Genomic DNA, 8,457 nt, shown 5'->3' on the forward strand with positions numbered 1-8,457 from the left:
TAGACCAGATGGCAGGTGCTCTTCAGAGGACGGTGAGGTCCAAGGGGAGCTGAGGTCCAGGGAACATGTCACTGGAGAGTTGGGGGAAGTGAGGAAAGCCGCTGACTGGAGTCTTGGGAAATAGGTGGAAAGGTAAGGGTGAGTTTGGCAGCTCAGTGGGCCTGACAAAGAGCTGAGACGTGACAGAGCTCACTGGGTTGAGCTCTTGCCCATGGGGGGGCGGGGGGCAGGGTTCACAGAAGAGTCATCTGGCCAGTGATGCTGAATTGCAGGATACCAGAATCTGATTTTCCTACTGATTGCTTCTCCCTCTGTAGCGCGTGCCCAAGCTGGCTGACTGCCCCGCGTTGTGCTGAGGACCTATAGCAGATGTGAGTGCCCGGACAGCAGTAACCAGGAAAACTCCAAGGAATATCTCTGGGAGAGAAGCCCCCATACCCTCTGATGGGATATCAAGCTAAGTGAAAGCAGGATGTGAAGGTGCTTTGTAGGTTGTAGAGTGTAAGAGATTCCCTTCCTTCCTCGTTTTCTTCCTTCTTCGTCCCTCCCTCCTTTCTCCATCTATTGAGCAGTGGCTGGCATTCTGCAAAGGGATGGACACATGAAGATGGTCAGAACACAGGTCCTGCTCCCACAATTCATAGTGGAGAGGGGAGATGAGACACACAAAAAGGGTCATTATTTCTTTGATTTTAAGATGCACTCTCAACATAAGAGTTTCTGAGAGGAAAAAAAATCAGAAACAGTATCACACTAAATGTACACGTTGTTTGCAAAACATCCTTATTTTAGAAACATACGGATGTGAAAAAAGGGTATGTTTCAAAATTGAGCACTTTGGGCAGAGTAGTCAGTATCACAATAGGAGTAGGTAGAGTGACTTATCAGAACATAAAAATGTGGGGGAAAAAAATCTCTGTCTTAAAAGTAGTAGTTACAGCAGTGTGATCATTGTCATAAGAGCGGGGGTACAAGGCTCCACTGGAACCCACTGGAAGGAGATCTGAACGCTGCCTGGGGACACCAGGTAGGGCTTCAGTGGAAGATGGTGTTGCAGGGCCACCTTCTGGGTGAATAATGGTGGACAGGGGTGGGTAAAGAAGCCAGAGGAGGGGTTCTCAGGCAGGGGAGCAACGCTGGCAGAGGCAGGAGACAAAGGAGAGTGTGGTGCATTCTGGGAACAGCTGCTTGTCATCATGGAGATTGTTAATAATAGTGGAGGAATAGAGGGGGCCTTCAGTCTGGAGACGCCTGGCTGCATCTCATCACAGAGACAACAGGGAGGGACAGGTGGGCTTCGCAGTGTAACAGAATGAGGCGTCTCTGCTAAACTTGCCCATCTCTTGGAAAGTTTCTGTTTTCTATTTACATAAGTCATAAATTGATTGCCTAATGCAAAAATGATGTGTTCTCAAATAGTTAGGAAATACAACAGATTTCAATCAATAGATTCAAAATTCTTCATTACATCTGCTTGCTTATTCCCTTAAACCTTTGCTCCAGAGGAGGTATGCCCTTTAGAAGTGATTGATTATGTTGCTCCTGTGGGCACATGCACTTCTTACAGGTTCTTGTCTTTCTCTGTCTCCCTCTCGCTCTGTCTTTCTCTCTTTCTCTTCTTCCCCATGGTTGTCAAGCAGCTACTCAGCTGCAACATCAGGCATGCATCAAGGAATATATTTTTTGTTCGATGTGTATGTGCACATGAGGCTGTCTCTGAATTGCATCCTCACAGAATAACCTTTGGGTGTTGATGTGAGGATGCTATTAGAAGGAAATTCATTTATGTTGGGCCCAGGACAGGGAGAAAGCTACCACAGTGTTGAAAGAAAGCCAAGTAAACAGTCTGGAACGTCGAGGCTGGGTAAAAGAGATGGACGGTACTGGGTTAATTAGGACGTTCCCCTAGACTATGTCTCTTTATGCTCCTAGGGGGATGGATATTCTCTGGGAGCAGAGAAGCGCCCCTCTGGTCCTTTCTGCATTCACTTATTTGTTCAACCCATCCTAGGCCTGGAGGAAAGAGTCCCCTGGCTTCTCCCCCTTCATGCCCTTTCTCAGCCCTGGGAGGGCTGTGAGCTGTCAGAGCGCCCACTGTTATGGAAAGGCACCCACTGCCCTGGCTCCTCCTGCTGGTTCTGCCACTGGAGCCTCTTTGGATCATGTTTCCTCATCTGTGAAATCAGCCTGTTTACTAGTTAATCTCTAAGGTTGTGCCTCAGCCCTATGACAGTAATTCAGACAAGCATAGACAATGTGGCTCAGTGTTTACACTGCGTGCCAGGCATTCTGCTGAGAGCCTTCCTCCTTTAATCCCCATGGCAACTCTGTGTGGTTTGAGGCCCTGAGGCTCTGACATACTAGCTACCTCGGCCCCAGGGAATGTAACTGGTAAGTGGCAGAACTGGAGTGAGCCCATGTCTGTGATTTTGTAGCCTACATGTTGATTTGTTTTCTTAGTCAGGTTGTTGTAACAAAACCCATTGACGTGATGGTTTAAACAACAAACATTTATTTCTCACAGTTTGGAGGCTGGGAAGTCCAAGATCAAGATGCCCACAGAGTCCGTGTCTGCCGAGATCTCTCTTCCCGGTTTACAGATGGCCGCCTTCTTGCTGTGTCCTCCCACAGCTGACAGAGAGAGAGAAAGAGAGGGAGAGAGAAAGAGTTCTAGTATCTTTCTCTTCTTATAAGGACATTAATTCCATCATGAGGACCGTACCCTCATGAACTCATTAAATCTAGTCCTGTCCCAAAGGCCCTACCTCCCAATACCACCACATTGTGGTGTTAGGGCTTTGATATATGAATTTTGGAGGGACACAAACGTTCATTCCGTAACAGACATTATGCAATCTTGCCTCCTTCCATGATGTGGAGAGAGTGTGGGTGAGACTTGAGTCACCCTTAGAACCAGTAGGAGGGCACTCTGCTCTCCACCTCCAGCACTGGGCAGAGAGGGAGTAATCAGGGGGCCTGCTAGCAGAACTCTGGAAGCTGGTGAACAGAGATCCTATGTAATGTTTATGAAAACAGATACTTGTTAGAGACAAGCTACTGCCTGGGAGTATCTGTGACAATTTGTGAACATCCAACCATTCATTCCACAAGTATCTTTTAAACACCTACACTCTTTTAAGGGGCTGGGAATGCAGTGGTGAACAAGACAGGGAGCTTACATTTCAGTAGGGTAAAAAGACATCAACTAATCCCACAAATAAATGGGTCATTGAAAATTGTGTTAAATACGAGGAAAGACTATGCAGAGTACTGTGGAGTGTACATACTGGTGGCCAGATCTTGTCCTGGGCGAAGATGTGGTCATTGAAGATCTCCCTGAGGAAGTGGTTGCAGAGCAGAGATCTCAAGGGTCTGAAGGCTCTAGGGAACTGTGTGACTGTAACCTAGAGGGCAGGGGTGAGGGGTGCGGAGGGCCAAGTGCTGTAGAGCTTTGCAGGTAACTTAAGTTGGTACTTTATTCCAAGTACAGTAGAAAACCATTGCAAGGTTCTAACCAGGAAAGTGATGTGAGCTGGTCTGCCCTGAAACAAAATCACTTGGCTGTGGTTTGGAAGAGGCCCTCATGGGAGCAAGAAAGCTGGTTGGAGGGCTGTGCTTATCACTTGTGTAGACTGAACAGCTGGCAATAGCTGGGCTAGAGTTGGCAGTGGAAGTGGAAGGAAGGATTGGGGGATATGTAGAAGGTAAAATCAGCAACATGGCAGGGAGTGGCTTGAGTTAGGGCTGAAGGAGGGAATAATTGACATAAATAGGGAAGGCAAGCTCATTCAATATCCTGATGCGATTTTTTAAGAGGTAATGCCCCTTTCAAAAGCTTCCCAAAATTTCTAGCTGGGTCAGTTAGGATAACTTCACTTGTATGTTAGAGAAATCCCCCAACTCAGTGGTCATAAACAGTTAGGAACCATGTCACATAACAAGGAATGCCTTGGTGGCAGGGCTTCTGGGTGGTGGGATCAGCATTTCCAGACATCAGACACCCAGTCACAGTCCCATTATGTTCAGGTTCAACTGGCCAGAGTGAGGCACATCTCCATCTTGTAAATCAATCTCTGCCCAGGCAGTAGGGTTACCATGACAGCTCAGGATTTTGCTCTGGACTAGGAATGGGTCACCTTCCCTGAGGAGCGGATAAGTGGACCCGAGGTTCTGTTAGGTGAGACTAGATATTGGTGTCATGGACCAAGTCCCAGATTTTGGATTTCTTAGACCAATAAACATGATAAAAGGAGTGGGTGAGACAACTGGTGACAGGATTGCCAACTTTTCATTTTTACCTGAAGACTTAAAACAATTACTATCTACTGTCTCTATCATTTCATCAAAAGGATATTTTAAAAGCAAAGAAGAAAGAAAACCTTTTAAGCTTAAAAAATTTAGCGTTATAAAAACTTGCTGTTTTTTCTCATTTCTCTTATCTGAAATTTAGAAACCATTCTCTTGGACCACTATGAACAACATAAAACAGAGGTTCTTAGCTGAATTTGTGGAATAGAAGTTGGAGCGGCCATGAACGTAGGTAGGGAAAAATTACAGCTTCATTTTTATTATCCTGTATCTTAGATGTAGCATTTCCTTCAATTACGAGTGTGACAACAAGCTGCTAGTATGAGCATGACCTATGATTTTTGTCATCAATGGAAATCACAAATATTTTCATATCACATTACAGTTGCTGTAGGTATCTGAAATGTCATTTACACCCACCACTATTTTGAAATTACATGAAGCTATTAGATAGCCTCTGGAAATGTGGGATCAGTCTTCCGGAAGAACTCTCCCCCACTCTAGCGGGCCGCTGTCTGGTAACTCTGTGCATGGGTAGGGCGGCCACTGGGCAGTGAGTTAGAGTGTTCTCATGGGGGCGACCCACACATTCTAACATTCCTTAACTGTAAATATTTATGGATCAATATGCAGAAGGAGTTGAATCATTTTCATAGTTTGCCCAAGTTTTGTCCATCTGAATTGCTCTAATGCAAGTTTTTCACTCTCCGTCAGCAGCGCAGCCTTTGGTGACACAGACGAGTTCAAACATGTCTGATGGCTGAGCGGACTGTCGAAGTGTGAGATTTAGAGTAACTCCTTGTGATCGCTAACAGATTGCACCGTGACACGGGTTCTGCACAGTGTGGTAAGCTCTGTGAGCAGGGAAGTCCTTTCTCTGATTTATTTTTCTATTTTTACTCTCTGTCTGCACAATGTTTGTGTTTTGAAGTAAAGTCTTGCATGCACAGTACATTCTTCACATGTTGTTCTTGTGTTTTGTTCTGTGAAAATGCCACACATTTAAAAGAATACCTTTGTGGGAAACAGTGACAGTCTGAGAAATGAGGACCATTATTTCTAGAAAGTCACAGAGAGTCACATGAAGCAATAGCTGAATTTCAAGAACAGGACTGTTGAGCAACTGTCTAATCCCCTGGTCTATGCAAAGGTGAGAAGTCGTTACCAGGGCAAACACTCTGGCTAATCATAAAAACTGCCTTATTTTACTTACCTTTCATAAAATTTAATGAATGTTTTATACTTAATTAACATACAAATTATTCCCTTCTACATAGCTTTATCAAATAAATTACTTAGGAACCATAAACAAAATATTACATTTCAAAGAATGTTGAAGAACGAAAATATTTTAAGCTTTATGTATTATTTATTTTTTACAGACCCAATTTATCTTGAGCTGACAAAGAAAAGGAGGGTATGATCAAAACTGTGCACCTGGTTTCTTTACATTAATGAAGGGATGGGACATAAAAGCCACAATAACTTCCCTACTATTGTGGAAAGATTCTTGAGAAGGGAGTTTTGAAGTCAGGAAGACTGAGAGAGTCTCCCATGTCTGTCAATCTAGAAAATGCATCCAAGGAAATGAAGAGCTTTGTGCGTATGCGGATGAAGAAAGCTCAGTTTGAAAAAGCCAAGATACTTCGAAAATGTGGATTTGCCGTTTCATGAAAACTTCTGGAAGCACTCCTGAAGTTTCTTAGCAAGTGCCAAACAAGAAGGCTCACTTTACTGGAGGAAGTTTACCAAAAGCCACACGTACTGGGCATGATGAGAAGCAGGGAAATGACTCTCTAGTCAGAGGAGCTGCTTCCATGAAGAATGGTTGACATATTTTGAAGTGGATTATGGAGGGATTGGCAGCCCTGCCACTCCCCTCAGCAAGCCACTCAATGAAACTATAGACCTCTTTCAACATAGCTGCCTCCTTGTTTTGTTCATGATGACCCTGCTCATGTCAACAAAGAATTCTTGTGTTTTGGGGCGCCTGGGTGGCACAGCGGTTGGGCGTCTGCCTTCGGCTCAGGGCGTGATCCCGGTGTTGTGGGATCGAGCCCCACATCAGGCTCCTCCGCTATGAGCCTGCTTCTTCCTCTCCCACTCCCCCTGCTTGTGTTCCCTCTCTCGCTGGCTGTCTCTATCTCTGTCAAATAAAATCTTAAAAAAAAAAAAAAAGAATTCTTGTGTTTTCACTTGCTGCGTTTAACCCAGACATATTCAGGCTTTTCAAAAAATCCTGGGAGAAGTTTTGTTGGCGATCATAAAAGTCATCAACTTCATCAAAAGCGTGTCTCCGAATCATGTATTTTTACAGGGTGTGTCAAGAAACAATAGAAAATGAGGGGCTTCTCTAACTTAGAGAAGCTCACTGACTTTGAAGAGGCAAGTTTTACTTTTTCTAATAGAAACAGAAAATCCATTCTTGGAGCACTTGGAAAGAAAGAATTTTGTCTGTGGGTTGGTTCGCTTCCTTGGCAGGTATTTTTGACCATAGGAATGAGATGACTCTTAATTCTCTGATGTCACCATTATGGATGCCTCCGAAAACATTCTGAGCTTTCTTGGCTACACGGCTGACATGAGGCTGACATCTTTGCAAACTTTCAAGTGCTTTACCTCAATGGAGCTGAGTTACAAAATTCTGTCAATTTCCTTGAAAAGAGTAATCTACAAACACCTGGAAGCACTTTAGAACTCTTTCAAAGGTTATTTCTATCTTTATGGTAACAAAATTGAACCCTAGTGTTCTTTTTCTTTCTGATATAAATTGAATCAGAGGTGTTGACCTAGCCAAAGATGAATTCATTGATCTTAGGACCACAAACCCACTATAACTAGAGGTTCACTAAAAAGCCTCAGGGAGTTTTGGTGGTTGTCAGGAGACACTTATCTTTGTGAAAGTGCTGTGGAGGCTTTAATCGCATTTTCAACACTGTATCTTTGAGGCTTGGATTTTCAGCATCGTCACCAAAAAAAAANCCCCCAAAAAAAAAAAAAAAAAAATCAAAATCAACTGGATTTCTAACAGGACATGCTTATTATCTTGAAAAAAACCATTCCACCATTTTATGTTCTTATTTAAGGTAAGCCAAAGCAGTCTTTATGTAGGGTTATCTTTAAAAATTAAAATTTGATTTTAACTGGACTATATTTCAAATGTAATTTTTTTAAATGCAGCACAAAGTAGCAAATCTATTATTATAGCAAAGAGGATTTTTAAATACTTTAAAATACTTTAATTTTATTGCAGCATATTTAGGTGTTTTTTTTTCCTTTTTTCTTTTTTTCTAGTCCTGTGTATTTACAGGTTGAAAAACATTATTCTAAGAAAGGTCCATAGGTTTCACCAGACCACCCGAGGGATTCTTGGTATAAAAAAAATAAAGAAGCCGTGCTCTAAGATGATATAACCACCAAACCTGCTCTCAAGTTCCTCAAATGTGGGAAAAGGCGGATCTGGTACGTATTCTGGCGCAGGCTGGAGAAGTGAACTGCTTCACAGAGGGCTAGACCAGCCACGAGGCTCCGTGCTTCCAGGAAAACCCATTGAAGGTGACAGCTTTGACTGTCAGCCCTCTCATGCCCAGGACAAGGGAGGAAGGGAGAAAGTAGCCCCATATAAGAAGGCACCTCTTCTTTACTTCCTATAATAACCGATTGTAGGAGACTGGCTCCTTTTCAACCAATGCTCAGGTCTTGAAGAGCAACGCATTACTGAGTTCTTCCTGAGAACATGGAGTAGGACGTGCTAAGGCTCCAGAGAAGACAACCATGTGCTTCCTTCCCTCGAGGAATTAATTTATTTGTGGAGACAAAACAAGTGCATAAAACAAGGAGAATTCGGTGCAAGGCTAGGTGGTATCTTGAGAAAAACCTGCCTGTTAGCTTTTTTACTGTAGCATTCCCAGAGTCTCAAATATTGCTTGGCACATAATGTGTGCTAGAAAAAAATCTGTTGAATGAAAAAATTGGTGACTGAATTTCAAAAATATCTATTGTTATGATCGTAACATGTTAATTAGCAAAACCTTGAAAATTCAGAAGAATATAGAGAAGTGAAGAAGTGGAAAAGACGAAAACAGCCAACATTTTCTAGATTTCTTTTTTTCTAAATACATATGCACGACATGCACACACACTCATACT

The 8,457-nt window shown here is 43.1% G+C and overlaps 1 long non-coding RNA gene across 1 annotated transcript in view; it reads left to right on the top strand.

Moving 5' to 3' along the window:
• LOC105238458 overlaps window positions 1-6,401 on the top strand; it is a 73,546-nt gene extending 67,145 nt beyond the window's left edge. The window contains exons 10-13 of the long non-coding RNA XR_004627008.1: window positions 318-4,540; window positions 5,023-5,155; window positions 5,318-5,458; window positions 5,691-6,401. This is a non-coding gene — a long non-coding RNA (uncharacterized LOC105238458). The remainder of the gene's footprint in view (window positions 1-317; window positions 4,541-5,022; window positions 5,156-5,317; window positions 5,459-5,690) is intronic.
• The last annotated feature ends 2,056 nt before the right edge of the window (window positions 6,402-8,457 follow it).

This window comes from Ailuropoda melanoleuca, chromosome 8, assembly GCF_002007445.2.
Source record: "Ailuropoda melanoleuca isolate Jingjing chromosome 8, ASM200744v2, whole genome shotgun sequence".
In the NCBI taxonomy this organism is placed as follows: Eukaryota; Metazoa; Chordata; class Mammalia; order Carnivora; family Ursidae; genus Ailuropoda; species Ailuropoda melanoleuca.